Source organism: Balaenoptera borealis, assembly GCF_965194805.1.
Source record: "Balaenoptera borealis genome assembly, chromosome: 2".
NCBI lineage: Eukaryota > Metazoa > Chordata > Mammalia > Artiodactyla > Balaenopteridae > Balaenoptera > Balaenoptera borealis.
The window spans coordinates 29,150,362-29,170,060 of record NC_138867.1 but is presented as its reverse complement, the minus strand read 5'-3'; the positions used below and the strand labels follow the sequence as shown (position 1 = coordinate 29,170,060).

The 19,699-nt window shown below is 41.3% G+C and overlaps 1 protein-coding gene and 1 pseudogene across 6 annotated transcripts in view; one reads left to right on the top strand and one right to left on the bottom strand.

Annotated features, from left to right (window-relative positions):
- LOC309624400 (coiled-coil domain-containing protein 167 pseudogene) overlaps window positions 1–19,323 on the top strand; it is a 590,025-nt pseudogene extending 570,702 nt beyond the window's left edge. The window contains exon 5 of the transcript XR_014249920.1: window positions 1,560–19,323. The product of XR_014249920.1 is annotated as a coiled-coil domain-containing protein 167 pseudogene (transcript). The remainder of the gene's footprint in view (window positions 1–1,559) is intronic.
- The window catches only part of NPR3 (natriuretic peptide receptor 3), a 68,109-nt gene that overhangs the window by 18,953 nt on the left and 29,457 nt on the right, over window positions 1–19,699 (bottom strand). The gene's annotated exons all lie outside the window — the stretch shown is intronic.

Below are 19,699 nucleotides of genomic sequence, written 5' to 3'. Positions count from 1 at the left end.
GGCAGTAATCTCACCACCAGGGTCGTCTGGCTATCTGAAAAAGCCTGTAAAGCTCTCAGATGGAGACTAGTGGGAGAAAGGTACCAAAGTTAAGCACAAGGCTAGGCTATCCCAGGGCTTCACTGTGGTATTCACATGTACTCAAGCATATCGTAAGGTGGTTCTGTCTTTCTCACCACAAACCAACAGTTCCAAATGCAAACGAGGAAAGCAGAGGGTTTGGGGCAGTGTTTCTCAAGAGTCTTTTGAAAAGACATGACCCTTAACGTCCCCATCAGTTAAAGGGGAGATCAGGGACAAGGACATTTTGATGGCAGGCAGGTAAGAGGAGAGATGGTCCAGGACCTGCCTCTCCCTATCACAGCAGAAACAATGGCAGCTTCATCTTGAATGATTAGTAATAAGACCCTGAAAATGAACCTTGTCCCACCCTTCTAGGCCACTGGAGATGGTAGACGCAGAAGAAAGTGGCCTGGCCATGCTGCATGGGGAGGCAGAAGGTTAAAGGACATTATGCATTTGATGAACACTGCACACATGACCTCCATACAATGAAAATATAGATCCTATCTGTTTTCATTCCATTTTCTTTTGAATCATAAAATTAAAAATCTACAATATAGAGTAACAGCAGGAACTTCCATAAATCAAGTGATATCACCAATTCTTCAGCAACAAAAGAGGGGTTCTCACTCTTACGGGCATACACCCCAATGTCTGCTCTTCTATACTGGGCCTACCTTCACGGAATTCACACTTGGTCACTTGCTGACTTATTTTAGCCTTGAGGAAAGTGAAGTTGAAAATTTTTACCCTTATCCTAGTAACTCTGAGGAAATGCAAAGGGCAAGTGGCTTACCAACAGTCAGGCAGCAGACCTGGGAGAGAGCCAGGGTCCGGCCCTGTGCTTGGCCGAAGAATTGCCATATCGTCTGGCAGACTTCTTTGGGGTGGGGATGGGCCCTAAGTTGCCCAAATGACTGTCTGCATCCCAGGCTCAGCTCTGCCCCTATAGTAATGCCCTAGACTGGGAAACTAACTTGGGTCTCCTAGCCTAAAGTGTGGCTGCCTGCAAATAGAAGCAGAATTTTTTCTCTCTCTCATCACCTAAAACAAAATGGATCATTAAACAAAAGCAGTCCTGGGAAGATCATTCAGTCAAGTTCTGACCCCTCAGGTGTCTCCCATTCTACTGCAATCGGCTGCCCTTCTAATGATGGGAACGGCAGTGCAGGCTTGCGCGCAGGTGCCGCGGTGCTGGTGGACGGCATCCACTTACATGAGGCAACCTCAGCCAGGAGAGCTGCCCCGAGAAACGAGGTGGAGGAGAACTCCGTGGAACTGGACTCCTGGAATTAGTGGGTGTGGAGCACAAGCACGAGAATGACTTTTTAAAGTTCTCCCAGCGCTCATACAGGGAACTCGATCATCTGATACATGTGCCCTTTGAATGTGTCCCACACACACATCACATAAGGATGCTTCTCATCACCTATCACTCTTGAAGGCTTAGTTGAGAAATGCACATACCTAATGACATAATCGTCTCTGGCTTTCAGATGATCAGGTGAGCAAAGTCTGTCCTTGGCCTTGATGTCCCACCAGTGCCCGACCAGATGTGCCTCCGGAAAGCCTGGGGACCCGACCCCCACAGACTGCTCTGGACACTTGCTGGCCTTCTTTCCAGGGGTCTATGTTCCTGTCGGGCACAATGTCGAGGTGGGCAAACACACACACCAAACCCAAGGGGGAAGGGCCGAGGCAGGCAGCAAGTGCCCTGCTCACTCTGCTGGACGGTGAGGCAGCCCCAAGACTGCAAGTGGGGTGACCAAGCCAGAGTGAGATGGAGACCGGGGAACACAGGGGGACAATTTCTGGCCTCACTCCTTCTGAAAGGCCAAAATCAGAAGACGCATGTAGACTCTACTTTATCCACCTTGACGACATCCTTGAAAGCTGATCCTGAGAACTTCAGATAGCTTTCCTTAAATTTCTTGAGTCACCTGGAGATGTGATTACAAGGAAGAGATAAACAAAAATCTAGGCTTTGTATAAGGATGACTTTTTTTTTTTCATTTCTGTCTTGTGTCATAAAATGAAACCTCTCCTTCTTATTCAAGCAGTTTCAAGGTGTGGTGAGGATTGAGTTAAGATCCAGAAGCCCAACTCCCAGTTCAAGCAGCACTGGTTTATTCACTCACTGTGAACAGTCAGCAGCTTAATTTTGTTCAATTCTTAATTCAGAGTTTCCGAAGCTGCATTCCATACAGGAGCAGCATTCCTTAAAATATTAACAGATGGCTCTAGAAATAGCACTATCATGGTTAAACAGGTTTACAAAATGCTAGATTGAACAAAGTCAAGCAGTTCTCTTTACTTCCAGGTATTAACTATGATATTGAACATCTCCTATATTCTAGGAGCTGAACTTAATAGAATTTAAGTTCTACTGTGTTTAGTCCTTACAAAACCTTCATAGATGGACACTGTTATTATCCTGTAAGAGACACTCTGACTAACATCCTAAACAGAAACGAGAGATCTTTGTCGGTGGATGGGGTCAAAACTGCAGAAAATGTTGGGTGGGCAAGTTCTTAAGTAGGGGTCCAAACCAGGCTTGCCTAGTTATGACGTCTATCCAACTGGCACATATGTTCAGCCAGCTAAGGTTGTAAAACAGCTTTGTGCTCTGGTTTCTGCTTCCAACTGGCTAATAGTTGGGGAGTTCTACAAGTTGAGCACGTAGGCTGGAAAGACCAGCGAGGGTCTATAAAAGAGAAGACTAACAATGTACTTGAAGATGAGGGAGGGACAGAACGCACACCTAGAGATGGAACGAGAGGGCAGAAGATGGAAGAAGAAAAGAGGAGACGGGACGTGAGGCAACATGCTAACTCTTAAGCAGATACTTAAACCAGCAGCTCAGATCAAGGGAATCAGGATTTCTGACTCAGCTAAAGTGGCCCTTGCCCCATCTGTGAATAAAAAGGCCTATTAAACCTATTAATCCCACTTCTGGATATATATCTGAAGGAACTGAAGTCAGTGTCTGGAAGACATGACTGCACTCTGTGTTCATGGCATCATTACTCACAATAGCCAAGCTATGGAAACAACTGTGTCCACTGGCAGATGAATGATTAAAGAAAATGTGTGAGAGAGACAGATAGAATTTAGTCATAAAAAAATATGGAAATCCTGCCATTTGTGACAACATGGATGAATCTGGAGGGCGTTATGCTAAGTAAAATAAGCCATACAGAGAAAGACAATACTATATGATCTCACCTGTGTGGAATCTAAAAAAGTCAGATTCATAGAAAAAGAGAGTTGAATGGTGGTTGCCAGAGGCTGGAGAGTGGGAGAAATGGTGAGATGCTGGTAAAAGGGTAAAAACTTTCAGTTATAAGATGAATAAGTTCTGGGGCTCTGATGTACAGCACGGTGACTATTGTTAACAATACTGTATTGTATACATGTAATTTACTAAGAGAGTAAATCTTAAAATGTTCTCGCCACCAGAAAATAAAAATAGAAAAGGTAACTATACGAGGTGATTGTGTTAACTAACCGTATTGTGGTAATCACTTCACAATGTATACATATAGCAAATCACTATGTTGTACACCTTCAATTTATGTGACTTTATTTGTCAATTATAGCTCATTAAAGATGTGGGGGGAGGAGAGTGGTTGCTTATGGGGGTAGAAACTGATTGGAAAGGGACATGAGGAAACTGCATGTGGTCATGCAATCTCCTATATCTTAACAGGAGTAGTAGTTGCATGGACATACACATTTATCAGAGGTGATCAAATAGCACAATCAAGAACTATGGATTTCATTGTGTATAAATTTTATTTAAATAAAATAATAAACTTATCTTTGAGATACATATTAAAATGCTTAAGATGAAACAAGGATGCCTTAGGTTTGCTTCAGAATTACCAGGGCCTAGGGGTAAGGGTGGGAAAAAAGTTAGAGATGAAATTAGACTGACTTGGTTAATTATTGAAGCTGAGTGATGAGGACACGGAGTTTCACATACTGTGGTCTCCATTTTTGTATGTACTTAAAATTTCCCATAATAAAAATTTTCTTTATTAATTCCCTAAATGAATATCCCAAGTCTGGAAAATTGTGGAAAACTTTCCACAGTAGCTTCTATAAGAACATATGAGAATATATGAGAATACATAATCATAAGATCAACATTCATGTCTTGTCCAGTCCAGTTCTGTTTTCTATCATTGAACTAAATTCATTTTTAATTTTTAAACAAATAATTCTTTAAAGGTATTTGTATATCTCAAATATCAACTTTAAAGAATAGGGCCTCACACCAAAAGATCAACACGCTCTGAATCCCATTTGGGATCCAGCATAATGAACTGAACTAAATCATTCTGGAACCCATGTTAAGACAGCCTTTGGAAACTATGCAAGTAATGAGTTTCATATGCTTACTAACTACCAGGAAAAATAGTCATTCCTTGTCATTATCCTGAAAGTATCCCTTCAGGTCTACAGATTGAGAATTCAGTTAAGTCTTCAGATTTCAAGAAATGCCCCATGGTCTTCACAAGGTTGGATGGTGCAACATTTCAAAGAGATTGATCTTTTTAAGTCTATTTCGTAAAAAAATTGTTTCACTCCCTTGGGCAATTAAAAGATACTCTATTTCTTTTTAAAAACATTTAGGGCTAACATATTCTACTAATGTGAGGAAACTTGTTTCTCTTAAGAAAGTTACCAGAACTATGCAGAGTACTCTAGATGCAGATGTATCATGATTTTGAATCATGGATAGAATGACACTGAGCTCCATAAATATATTGGCCACAATACAAGAGAGACCCTTGGGTACACATCTTAGGGAGATGCATCATTTTAACCTCACAGGCATTCTTAACAGCCTAAAAGAATTACAGAATCACAAGTTTACAACTCGAAGGGAATTTAGAGCTCATATAGTCCAACCAGCATATTGTGTAAATGAGAAGCTGAAGCCTGTAATAGTTGCCTGATTCACTCAATGTTGCACAGATAGTAAGAACAGAGCTGCGACTGGAACTCAAGTCTCCTGGCTCCAAATCAGTACCTGCATCATCAGTGTTGATCTGTCTATCAAGCAAGGCACCTCCTTAAAGACCAAACTCACACCCAAGGATAGAGCATCAATATGAGTTCTCTAACATGTATAGGACTTCCAAGATGTTATATGCACATCAAGAGAGAGAAAAAAAGAACGAAGAAGTTTGCCCTAGCAAACACATTTTTAATTAACTGTCTGGAAAGTATAATCAAAGGAGGGGGGAGAAAAGGTGATATTGGATACCAGATTGTTTAAATTAGCTCCAGGTTCCCTTTAAAAAAAATGTAAATTGACCAAAAGGCTTAATCTGTTTAAGCCCACTGCTCGTAAAGTCAATTCATCATTATTTAAGGATCTGCTATATCTTTTTTAAGAGCTAAGGCACAGAACTTAAAGGGGAAAAATCCTAATCAGAGGCTCTGTTCTCAAAGAACTAAGATGTCAAAAATCCTGTCAAATATCACTGTCATCTGACGCAAGGACCCTCCCTCACTCCCAAGGCATAATGAATGCATTAAGGAGGTTGGCAGTCAGCTCACATTCTTCCTCTCCACCCACATTATTGCATTCGTACTGAACCATTTCAATCTCCCTGTGCATTATCCATTCATTGAACATTGTAGCCTCTTGGTTCGCTGACTGCCATTATTTGATGAATTTCATCTCCGCTGAACTTCATCAATTCACGCTCATGCACATACCCTAGGCCAAAGCTTCTCAGAACTGTGCACACAGTTCACCTGCAAATCTTGTTCAAATGCAGATTCTGATTCAGCAGGTCTGAGGGATAGAGCACTACACCTCCTCATTTCTACAGTCTCCCAGGTGACGCTGAAGCCACTGGTCCATAGACCACCCTTTGAGTAGCAAAGATCATATCATCACCCAGAACTGCTCTACTTTCAAATCCTTGAAAATCTTTTTTTTTTTTTAATTTTATTTATTTATTTATTTATTTATGGCTGTGTTGGGTCTTCGTTTCTGTGCGAGGGCTTTCTCTAGTTGTGGTAAGCGGGGGCCACTCTTCACCGCGGTGCGCGGGCCTCTCACTATCGCGGCCTCTCTTGTTTCGGAACACAGGCTCCAGACGTGCAGGCTCAGTAGTTGTGGCTCACGGGCCTAGTCGCTCTGTGGCATGTGGGATCTTCCCAGACCAGGGCTCGAACCCATGTCCCCTGCGTTGGCAGGCAGATTCTCAACCACTGCGCCACCAGGGAAGCCCGAAAATCTCTTTTTGACTACAGTCTCCTACTTTCTACTTTCTTCTGCGTGCAGAATAAGTTCTTTGAACTCGGAGTTCCATCCTCCTTGACTCCCCCGCTAGGCTTGGTCCAGCAGAGCTCAGAATGGAGCAGTTCTGAATGAAAGGATAAGGCAGGTAGACACAGTGTTATTCAGGCAGAGGTGCCAATGGGTAATTGGAACTCGGGGCCTGCCATTCAGAGATAGGCCGGAGTTGGAGATAGAAATTTAGGTGTTATCCACATCAAGATGAACATCCCACCCAGGCGAGTGGATGTGCTGCCCAGAAAGTGTTTAGAGAAGAAAAAGGGCCAAGGAACGAATCTTGGAAACACTAATATTTGTGGAGCAAGTGGAAAAGGGGAGTCATGAAAGGAGACCAGGAAAGTCCACAATGTAGGCAGAGAACTTAGACACGGTGGTGTCTTGGCAGCCAAGGGAGGAGCAAATTTCAAAAAAGAGAGACCTTTCCAAACTCCTCCTCTACAAAATCCCCTCATTCAAGCCAGGTGATTTTGCTCACTATTCCCTAAATGTGTCTACTGCCTCCTTCTTCTAAGCTGGGATTCCCTATATTGGCCTCTCTGAGGAGGCTCTTCTGTACCCATCTCTTCTTACCCATCCTTCAAGAGCCACCCACACAAGTGATGAATTGTCCTCACAGGACACAGTGCCTTGCCTGAAGGAGGCGCTCAGTAAGTGTGCAATGGTGGGCATACAGCTTCAATGAACAACTGTCTGCAGGCTTAACTGTATGCCTGGTGATACATAGGGTCAAATGATCAACAAAAACGCATGTGCATCTAGAGGGCATATGTGCTGTATCTGAAATCTGTTCTACCCAGGAAATTCTTAGACATAGGGTTGCCATAAATATACTGTTGAGTATATTTCAGTCACTGCTGAGTTACGAAAAGAGAAAATGGCCCCAAATTGAAATGAATGTAGTTTGTAGAGCAACAATGGGCAAGTTAGAGTGCCAACCTGATGCAGGACTATTTACCAATAAATGAAATCTCTTTAAGATCTTTAGGATAGGGTAAAAACAGAGCTGGCTTACTTCAGTGATTTAGTAATTATCCCACATAGAGATAACGGTAAAGGAAATTACACAGGTCCCCAAAATTAGGCCAATTGTTAAATTGTTCATTATACACACACAAATTCTCTGCTCACCTCCTCCTTATCTGTAAACCACAGTCTGTGGGAGCAAGATTTTTAGAACCAGGACTTCCCTGGTGGCGCAGTGGTTAAGAATCTGCCTGCCAATGCAGGGGACATGGGTTCGATCCCTGGTCCGGGAAGATCCCACATGCCGCGGAGCAACTAAGCCCGTGCACCACAACTACTGAGCCTGTGCTCTAGAGCCCGCGAGCCACAACTACTGAGCCCGTGTGCCACAACTACTGAAGCCTGTGCGCCTAGAGCCCATGCTCCACAACAAGAGAAGCCACCACGATGAGAAGCCCGCGCAACGAAGAGTAGCCCCCGCTTGCCGCAACTAGAGAAAGCCTGCGCACAGCAATGAAGACCCAACGCAGCCAAAAATAAATAAATAAAATTTTTTAAAAAAAGAGGAGAGAGGGACATGGTGGCTGATGCCTCTTGTTTTAAAAAAAAAAAAAAAAGATTTTTAGAACCTTATAAAATGAAGCAAGTTCTCTCCAGGGGGGAAATCAGATGATAAAGACTAATCCAAAATAATTTCCTACAGCTTAAGCCACTTTCGAATTTCATAACCAGGAAGGGGTTGAGCCCCCAGCAATATATTATTCTAGTTCCTCCCTTTTAACAATTGGCTGGACCCCAGAAAGGATGCCATTTGACACTGCTACTGCACACTGCTCACAGGGCCACAGAGATGCTCTGCTCTCTGCAGCTGGGGCTGTTTTCTTCGGACACTATCAGTCAAAGCGCTTAAACTTCAAAAACCCCTTTACAATCATTCTTCATAACTTCCAAGAGCAACCTGGTGTGGTTTTCTCCATTTCACAGATTAACGTCTTCGGCACACAAGGTGGCATGCCCCGGGGTCATCGATTGTTTTAATGCCTATCAATTAACATTTACTGAACCACTACCTTGGGCTCCTCCACCATATCCACTCACACGGACAGAAGCATCAATGGCCAGGCCTTACGAACCCGACTCTGCCCACGGACTTTCATAACTGTGGCTGCAGTCAGCATCAAACACCAGAGTCCTCTGTTAGTGCAGCGGCCAAGGAAGACGATGGGGCCCATCGGCCTCCCTCCCGTCTTCCAACTTGGAAGGCTGAACACATGGGCACTCCTTTCTGGTTCCTGTCAAATTATGTGAAATGCAGCCATTTTGCTGCTGCTCTATTAGTAAAATGCAAAGCTTCATGTAAGTTTAGAAAGTACCACGCTGCTCTAGCCACAGGGTGGCCTGACTCAATAAATGTTTCCTGAGCAGAGCTCTCTGGTAGAAAGACTAAAGCCTGGCACTTGAAAGACTCACTCATCTCCTCCACGGAACAGAAAAGTATCACCTTTAAGTTTACTTATGTTGTCTTCCTTTTCCAGGTTCCTCCTTTAAATGAAATATCCTGGTAAAGCTAATCTACTGAACCCCCAATATCTTTGTGGAAATGAGTTCCTCACCAAGTGGAAAAAGAAGGATGCTGAGGCCCCCGGAGCACAGAGATGTTGGAAGGGAAGAGAAAGGTAGAAAAAAGAACTCTGAGCTTTCATCCTCTACAGTTCTGCCCCATGCTTCTTCACTTATGCTAATGGGTATAATTGTTCAAGCTGATGTATGTTCTCTCTGCAAGCTGAACTGGTAATGCATCTCTAGTCCATATTTTAAGTGACCTGACTCTTCTAGAAAGAATGTGCTTCCGCTGTAAAGAGTTTGGCCAAATGCGTGAAATGCCCTTCTACTCCATTCAGTGACGATACAGGAAGAAAAACAAAGGAAAATAGCTTGGCCTTTGGATTGTGAAACTTATTTCCACACTGCATTGCTATTTTAGTCATGCGCATTTGAGTATATTGTCACCATTATTGCAAAATATCTTTCTAACTGAAACTACATCACCGCACATAATGGAAAAAAAAAATGCAGTGATTGTCTTTTGAAAGGTCAAAATGAAGTCTACTGCTTGGAAAAATCATTTCTCATAGGTGCTGTGGATCCTCCTTGAACATTTTCCAATTGCACCAGTTCAACAGCATTTTTGCAATTAATAAATCCACACCTGCCAATATGTAGAAATCACAAGCAAATGGATACCTATTTACAATCAAACAAAAATACTTTAGCCAGGAGATTCTCCAGTTTTTTTACTATTCTAATTTAGCACAACTAAAGCTATTTAAAAGTTACAGAAATAAACAATTTTAAAGCATTTTTCCCTTTTATGTCAAGAAAGTGACATTGATGTATTTTTTTAGATTTCAGTACATCTTTATTTAAATGCGCTTTGAAAGCCGACTGATATTTCTTTAGCTAGAAAATAAAAGAATGGCTTTTAAAAAGCCATTCCTCTTGCAGTCCTTATTCTGCCTGATTACATTTTCCTAATAAAACTAATCTTATTAATATGTTGGTATGTGAACGCATTACTTTTCTGTTGTTAAAAGCCAGCTTGTGGTTTGCTTTGATTCTTTCAAATACAATTAGCAAAGCCCTCCAGTGCCTGAAAGGGCCTTTTCATTTGGACAAATTATTCCCTGGCTGACTTTAAAGAAAGGGGGTGAGGGCACAGGGCAGGATGGTGTTGGGGGGATTCTCCTATTCTGATGCAGCTCTGGCAGACACAAAAGGCTGCCTGTGCACACCCTCACCAGAAGTGGGGCAAATACTGCTTGGTCGGCTGCATTTTTTTTTTTTTTTTCTCTTTCATTGGTTTTACTGAAGAGCTAACTGAAAATTTTCAGTAAGAGTATCCAGTTCCAATTAAATGATATTATATAAGACAATAAGGGGGGAAGTGCCCGGCCAGGATTTCACTGATGAGCTGATAACTTCTCAACTGATATCACCTCCCACACTGCATCTGTGCAAAGCCAGTGTCAAAACACAAGCGGATTAGACAGCTTTACTGCTGGGTCTTCCCGTCATTGAAGGAAATGAGAGTGTTGTTTTTCAACATTTTGGACTTTCCAAAATGTAATGCCTGGCCTATCTAAACAATGCTTTATTAAACCTTGTCTCTGTTCAAATACTGTGGCTAGATACGCTGCAGGCTCCAGGCTCCCATTTCATTTTTGAGTGTCAGAGGGAAACCTGGGAGGGAGGGATGGCCCAATACACATCCTACCTCCCTAACAATTCTGCTGTGCATCAGACACTGCCGGAATATTTGTTTAATTAGTTAAAATTTCAACTTTTAAATAAGGAGAAAAAACAAGCTATGGGTGGCCTGCTAACCTCAAATGAGCAAATATCCAAGCTTATAAAATCACCCCCTGCTCAGAATACCTGGTTAGAAATAAAAACAGCATTTACCAAATTCTACCCCAAGTCAAGAACAGAGGTCGCATTAAGAAGTATGAAACTGAATTTGAAAGCCAGAGTACCAAGGATGCAGCATTATTTCATTAAAAAATGGACTCTGCACATTCTCTATAACTAAAACACCTTTCTTTAACAACAACATCAAAAAGCCATCTCTGAGATTAACTGGAGAAATACTTTTTTAAAAAATGCATCTAAACCACTCTTAAAAACCAGGCTCTAATTTTGTGTTTGCAGAACGACACTTGCAGCTGGATCCCTGCAAATGCAAATTGGATGCAGAACATTGCAATTACTTAGTTTGTGTACACAAAGATGAGTTTTGCATATACAAAGGGTTTCAGGCTGCAGAATGGTGACCAGTCTGTAGCTGAAGAAAAGTCGGTCCTTTGTATTTTAAAGCTGGAGTAATGAAAATTTCCAAGAGACTTTTATGATGTAATGTTATAAGCAGCAGAATACTTTATTGGAATAAAATCCTCCTAAAATGGGGGTGGGTGGGTTGTGATGATTGTTACATTGTGATTTTTCAATAAAGGGTAAGTAAATTCCATATCCAGATATTGACAATGAAATACAACATCTAAATTAAGACTAAAGTTAGAAAAACACTTTCAACATATAATAACAGAAACCTGGGAATGGGAAAGCCCCTTGAGGTGGTGACCCCAATCTCTGGTTTTACAACAGAGGAAGCCCTAAGAAGTAAAGGGACCCAGCCAAGGGCCTTCTCAGCCCAAGTCCAGGGTCAGGAGCTCTGCCTTCTCTCCTACAGCTCCTTCCCCAGCTGGATTGCCTTTGGTTCTAGAATAATGCTGTCTGCAACATTGGAGATTACTAGGGAACAGATCCTATTCAGAGGAGATGGTCTCTACTACCCAAGGTTGCACTGGAAGGTGACTGAGTCCCATGCTGGAACCCTCCATACAAGTTTATGTCTTCCAATGTTTTCACTTTTTTCTGAAGTATTTTGTTGTACAATAAGAGAGTCCTAAGAGATTCTAGAAAGGGTGCAAAATTGCTACCACTGCATTGTGATAAATTACAAATAACCCACCAGGACACAAACAGGTCCAATTATTTTTATGTAAATACTCCATTGTTTAACCTTAAATCTTAGCTTTTTAAAAAATCCACTTTAAAACCTAAACTTCTACCTACACTGGCAACAGGATTCCTAGATGATATTCCTATATGTGTTCCTTTTTCAAATGACACTGGCATAAGAGCTATATTAGAGGAAACAGTTTAGCCCTGGACATAAAGTAAAATAAAGTCTTCATACACTAGTATGACAAACCTGTAAAAGAACAAGCCTTTTCTTAGTGAGTATATATTATTGTTAATGTATGTTGCTTCTGTACAAATGCTTTTGAAGAATCACAGAGGGCAGGCATATCTGTGAGGGTAAGAAAGAAAGCACTGAGCTAATAAATCAAGATTAAGTAGCCACTAGAAGAGAAACTGTAACCAAATGTGAAATTCTAAAGGAGCAAGAGCATTCTGGACTAAAAGAAATACACTGAATCCCTCTCTCAAACACACACTCTCTCTCTTTCCTCTTCCTTCTTTGCTTTGAATATAACTAGATTACCACAACCACCACCTCCCCCAAAAAATAAAGATGGCACCACCATCTCTGCATACTTTCATGGTACTGAGAGACCTCCAGTAAGTCACAACCATTAAAACATACATTCCCTGCAAAATCCCCACTAAAATGACAATGAAATTTTTAAGGTGTAAATTTACAAGTTGAAAGAGTACAGGAAGGAAATAGTAGATGAGGAAAGTCAACAAAATTTTGGAAGTTGGAAAGGGGTGACTCAATAGACCTGAGAAACCTAAATCCAAGTGTGCATGGGAGCATGACAGGGAGCTCCAACAAGAAGCAAAGAACTCCAGTCCAGAGGCTCTAGAACTGGAGACACTAGTTACCTCTGGAGGTAGGGATGCAGTGGGGTTGGAAATACTGGGATTAGTTGAAAATTTGTACAAGAAGCACTTAAATGTCAGATCCCGCACCCCCAAGCCTTACACAGAGAAGAAACTGTCCCTTCCTATCCAGGCAGAAGACAGGAGATTTATTGTCTGAATATGTTGACACAAAGATCCGACTGGGAGGGTACAAGTCACAGCTGGAGATTGGGTGAAGCATAATACTGAAAATCGAGGTGTAAGTGAAAAGTCCTCAATCCTAAAGGTGAGAGTCCCCCCTTTCTAGGCTCCCAGAATGTAGGGCAGACTTATGACTCTCAAGAAGTTATTTGAAGGAGAATTATTTATTGAAACTGACCAGCCTAAGAGAAACAACCCTCACATAATCATATTTGGGATAACCCTTTGAAAAAGCCAACTTGACACCTTATTACCCTACAATAACGTCCACCACTAGACAAGTTCCCATGCACACAGAACTTAGATAAGGATTACCAACAGTTTAAGAAAAGCTTATAATATGAAAGAGAAAGAATTCAAAATGAATATTTTTAGAAAGGAATTTGAAAGAAATAGGCAAGCAGGAAGTAAAAGAAAACAATCTCAAAAAATATGAAATACCTGCAATTATATGAAGCACCTTTGTTATATGTGCCCTTAGAAAGAAAAAATTATGACAGCCCACCAATTATAAAATGAATCTCAACTTTAGATAAGTTAAAATGTGAAAGAAGTATATTCTAGAACTGATGAAAGAGTATATTCAGGAAAAGAAGATATTGCATCCAGGAAACAAGGTCAGTGTTTTATTTTTTAAAAAGAGAGTCACTCAGAGAACAAAAAAGAGGTCTTGTAAATTAAAAATATGATATCAAAAATTAAAAATTCAATAGACAGGTTGGAAGATAAAGTTGTGGCAATCACAGAAAATAAAAGAAATTGAAAGAGTTGAAAAAATGGGGGAACCCAAGGAGAAACACTCTGAGACACCTATTAATCAAACTAACAAAAATTAAATTCAAAGAAAAAATATTAAAAGCAGCAAGGGAAAAGCAAAAAGTAACCTACAAGGGCATCCCCATAAGGTTTTCAGCTGATTTTTCAGCAGAAACTCTGCAGGCCAGAAGGGAGTGGCAGGATATATTTAAAGTAATGAAAGGGGAAAACCTACAACCAAGATTACTCTACCCAGCAAGGATCTCATTCAGATTCGACAGAGAAATCAAAAGTTTTACACACAAACAAAAGCTAAGAGAATTCAGCACCACCAAATCAGCTTTACAACAAATGCTAAAGGAAATTCTCTAGGCGGGAAACACAAGAGAAGAAAAAGACCTACAAAAACAAACCCAAAACAATAAAGCAAATGGTAATAGGAACATACATATCGATAATTACCTTAAATGTAAACAGATTAAATGCTCCAACCAAAAGACACAGACTGGCCAAATGGATACAAAAACAAGATCCATATATATGCTGTCTACAAGAGACCCACTTCAGACCTCTGGACACATACAGACAAAGTGAGGGGATGGAAAAAGATATTCCATGCAAATGGAAATCAAAAGAAAGCTGGAGTAGCAATACTCATATCAGATAAACTAGACTTTAAAATAAAGACTGTCACAGAGACAAGGAAGGACACTACATAATGATCAAGGGATCCATCCAAGAAGACATAACAATTATAAATATTTATGCACCCAACATAGGAGCACCTCAATACATAACACAAATGCTAACAGCCATAAAAGGGGAAATCAACAGTAACACAATCATAGTAGAGGACTTTAACAGCCCACTTTCACCAATGGACAGATCATCCAAAATGAAAATAAATAAGGAAACACAAGCTTTAAATGATACATTAAACAAGATGGACTTAATTGGTATTTAGAGGGCATTCCATCCAAAAACAACAGCATACACTTTCTTCTCAAGAGCTCATGGAACATTCTCCAAGATAGATCATATCTTGGGTCACAAATGAAGCTTCAGTAAATTTAAGAAAATTGAAATCATATCAAGCATCTTTTCCAACCACAACACTGTGAGATTAGAAATCAATTACAGGAAAAAAAAAACTGTAAAAAACCACAAACACATAGAGGCTAAACAATATGCTACTAAATAGCCAAGAGATCACTGAAGAAATCAAAGACGAAATCAAAAAATATATACAAACAAATGACAATGAAAACACGATGACCCAAAACCTATGGGGTGCAGCAAAAGCAGTCCTAAGAGGGAAGATTAGAGCAATTCAATCCTACCTCAAGAAACAAGAAAAATCGCAAATAAACAACCTAACCTTATACCTAAAACAATTAGAGAAAAAGAACAAACAAAACCCAAAGTTAGTAGAAGGAAACAAATCATAAAAATCAGAGCAGAAATTAATGAAATAGAAACAAAGAAAACAATAGCAAAAATCAATGAAACTAAAAGCTGGTTCTTTTTATTCTTCAATTTGTTAATATGGTGTATCACATTGATCAATTTGCATATACTGAAGAATCCTTGCATCACTGTCCTTCAAAACTAAGGTGAAATTCAACAAAGAAGGAGATTTGATATCCAAGAAAAAGAGGATCCGGTACAGGAGAGAGCTAAAGGTTGATATTGAAGAAAGCAATTACTCTAAACTAGAGCAGGAAGACAAAGGGGGAGAAAAAGAAACATTATCCAAAATTTTTGGCTGAGGGAATAAGAATAAAATAGTGAGAATTACATGGAAGCAAATAAAAAACCAAGGAAATCACTAACTGCAGAAAAAACAAAAAGCTAGGCAGGAAAGGAAATATAATCATAGAACACTACATGATTCAGTTGTAAATACATATACATATATATGCATGTCATAATAATAAAAGCTCTATTTTTTTAGCTTCAAATTTTATTTTGTGACTATACCTTTAACTAAAAATTATGTCATAAAATATTGGGAGGATGGGAGGAAAAAGAAGTATTGGTAGAGGAAGAGTGTATAAAGGAGCTAAATCTTTTTCCATTTTACAAAATCACAAAATAATATCAAAATTTTTAATATTCAAAACATCAGTATAAATAAGCTATTTTAGAAATATAAAGGGAAACAGCAGAGGCCAATAAAAACGTTAAGGATTATGGACTTCAAAGAATGGGAGTCAGGAGTGGAGAAGAGCAGAATCGGAGACTTGTGTTTGTCTTAACTCTCAGAGTATTATGAATTTATTTTTAATTCAGTGTGGGTCTTCTTTCATTGTATTCAATCTTAAAAATCATGTATTATTTTGATTTAAACAACTACAACATCAAGGGGAGAGGGTGAGCTTCACCCAAGGGCAGAGCCAACTGTTAAAGGGCCAGCCCGTGAATGGGTCTCAGAAGTGCCAAACACAATAGGAGAATGGGGCAAAGCCAAGAGTGGGATTTACAGGACCGAGAAGTCAGAGCAGCTGCCAGAGGGGAAAAGAGGTCTCCAACATTGGCTCAGTCTAAACTGAGAAATAGTAGCTGGGACAAATTTAAGTCTACCTCTTAAAGACATCATGTGAAAACACTGGTAGTTGTAAAGACTGGACTGACTCCCTAGTTCAGAATGAAGGAATAAATAAATGAATTAGTATCTCTTTCATCTCAGAAATAAAACTAATGGTTTTAGAATATAAGATTAAAAAATATTAGAGCATTCAGGTGTCTCTTCATTTTCTTCCAGGGGAGTGACTTTTCAATGCAGCCCTGTTTGCACAATGTTGTACCCTATCCATATGAGTAGATAGGGCCTGGGACAGTAACTGCTCAAATGGCATGCTGACCAACCCTGGTCTAGTTCAATGATTCTTACCTTTTTGTGACACTGGCCCCATTAAAAATCAGATGAAGGGTGCTGGCCCCTCTCTCCAGAAATATACACATGTGCACTTACATACAAAATTTTGCACAGAATTGTAAAGAGTTAATGCACCCTAACTCAAGAAACCCTCATCCACTTAAAGAGGTCATAGAAAGTTGGATGAATTTGGAGGGAGCCTCCTACTAAAGAACTAAGTGAACCCACTCCACCGTGTTTGATTTCATTTCTCTAGAAACATGGATATTTTCACACATGTGCCACATTTGGTCTACTGCAAGATAAACTGTCCAGACTTGTGTGAATGCCATCAGTGTGTCAGAGTGCTGACACTGAAGTGAATGATGTTTCACATCCGTGCTGGCACAGGAATGCAGCTCTTGTAGCCTCCCAGAGCTCATGGCCATGGATATTTATATACTTGCTCAAGTATTTTTAGGTGATGAAGATCCCACCCAAGATGGGACCATTACATGGTCCAGGATCAAGTTCACAGCCATGGTCCCTGGGGTGCTCAGTAAACAGCATCTGCTGTTTTAGGAAATGGTGGTTTACACTTCAGAAGAAAACAGGCAAAATAGATCGCTGCAGATGGAGAGGAGACAGAGTCCTAGCTGGACTTTGTCAAGTATGTGAAAGAGTAAAGAGAAACTGATATCTTAAAAGTGTGTGTTTGGGCAGGCAGGGGGCAGGTAAAGGAAGTTCTCCTGCCTGTGCTGCCTGCCAGGCTCACTTGTAGGGCCTGAGACACTTAATCTTCGGGTCATGGGTTTGCCCCCATCTTGGGCACATTGTTGTTAAAAAGGTCAGACTGATGTAGTGGATAAAGAAAGCCACTGACCAGGAGTCAGGGGATGCAACTAATCTTGGCTTGGCCACCACACAGCGCATTCTAAAACCAAATACCAGTGCTCTAGAATTGTAACCATTCGGTGGCAGAGGCCAAACAGCTCCATCCAGACACCCTGGAGTGAGAGCCACTGCACATGTGGGCGACCCAATATAAACCACCAGAGAGCGTCCAATAATGACTCCGGGAACCCGGCAAGTAACATGACTAAAAAGAAGCTGGAGAATCTGGGCATCGCTCTAGAGATCGATGGGCTGGAGAAGAAGCTGTCACAACGTCGGAGAGACCTGGAGGCTGTGAACTCCAGGCTCTATGAGGCGGAGCTGAGCTCAGAGGCCAGGAGGTCTCTGGAGAAGGAGAAAAGCCACCTGATGAACAAAGCCTCCAACTATGAGAAGGAGCTGCAGTTGCTTCGGCAGGAGAACCAGAAGTAAATGCTGCTGTCTGTGGCCATCTTCCTCCTTCGGACCCTCATCTACGCCTACTGGACCCTGTGAGCCTGAGATTTCTCCAGTCAGCACAGGTTTCCCCTCAGCTCCGTGGTCACGGCCAAGCAGGCCCGTCAAGCCTCAAGAGGACCAAGGTACAAGGGCCATTTCTGCCTGACCCAGACATCGGAGCAGGGCTTCCTGTCGGCCCAGCCCCTCTCGCCTCCCATTCCTGCTGTGGGGCTTGAGTCTCCAGAAAGACTTTGTGCTGGCTTAGCCCAAGGGAAAGGCAATAAAGACCACCCTGGCTACAAAAAAAAAACCACCAGAGGAGGCTAGACAGACACTTGGCAAGCACTTGTCTGAGCCATGTTGGGAGTCCCACTGATATTTGAGGGCCTCTCCAGTAGGGGTTTACTTCTAACTTTAGATTTCTGATGACCCCCGCTAGATGGTCTTCAGAATCCCCACCGTAAAAACCCATTACTACCCCCCAGTACCATCTCCCACAGTATAAGTTGATTTGACTCCTGGCTTTGTGTGCCTGATAAGGTCTAAGCACAGGACTCTGTCACCACCCAACATCGTTGTACTGACTGCAATATAGTGGTTACATTTGGAAAAGCCACCTCACCTCCCTGGGCCTCAGTTTTCACCACTGTACAGGAAGGGGGTTGGATTTGAGGTCTTCTGGTCCAATAATAACCCCAAATAATAAGCATAATAATAATAGCTTACATTTATTGGCTGCGTCCTCTGTGCTAAGCATACAGTAAGGGGGATGCGAGAGTGAACAGAAACAGACACGGTTGCTGCTGTCATGGAACTTACTGTCTGGCAAAGGAGTCAGGTCTAGTTAACTAGGAGTCAGGCCAAGGTTAACTTAAAAAATCCCACACATAGACCTGTGGTTACAACCAGAGAGGCGTGCTATGATAGAAAGGAGCAGAGTGTGTGAGATTCATCTGGAGTGTCAGGAAAAAACATCCTGAGAAAGTGGTATTTGAGTTAACATCTGAGGGATGAGCGGGGGTGCTGGGGAGGATATTGACATGCAGGAGCCTCATATACATTGGTTACATGGGTCTGGAATATGAGAAACAAAAGTAAGAGAAATAATGGCTACCATGTATTGAATATTTACTTAGTGCCTGGCATTGTGTTCAATATTATTTATATACAATGCTTGAGTTCTTTCAGTGACCTTGTCAGTTAAAAATTATTTATCCCCATTTTAGAGTCAGTAAACTAAGGCACAGTTTCAGAAACATGCTCAAGACCAAAGCAGTAAAGACGCAGAGCTAGGTCTGTGAAACCCCAAGCCTGCACACTTAACCATTAGGCTATACCATCTCCCAATGTAATGGGCCCTATTAAAAGATGATGCATCAGAATAGATTAGGTTTCCACCAGATTCACTAGTAAAAGGACAAATATACTTTAAAAAATACTATAATAGTACCCCTAGGAATGGCGGAGACACTGTCATAGATACATGTGGTAATAACGAGACAATTACATTACATGCAATACCCAGAGCCCCAGTGATAGCCCAGCCCTAAGCAATCCTATTTTCCATCGCATCGCACACGTGTACCCACCCAACTACCCACCAGAGATGAGTGAAACAAGAGTGGACTTCCAACCCAGAGAGCCTAATCTACAGGCTGCCAATAGCCTTTGAGACAACCCAGCATGGAAAGCTCCACCAAGCAAACTTGTACAGGTTCAACCACAATTATATTCTCCAAGATATGAACTGGGAAATCGAGGAGTTCAAGACTTGGTATAGAGAGAGAGCAGAGTTATTCCAGGAGTGCAGAGATTAT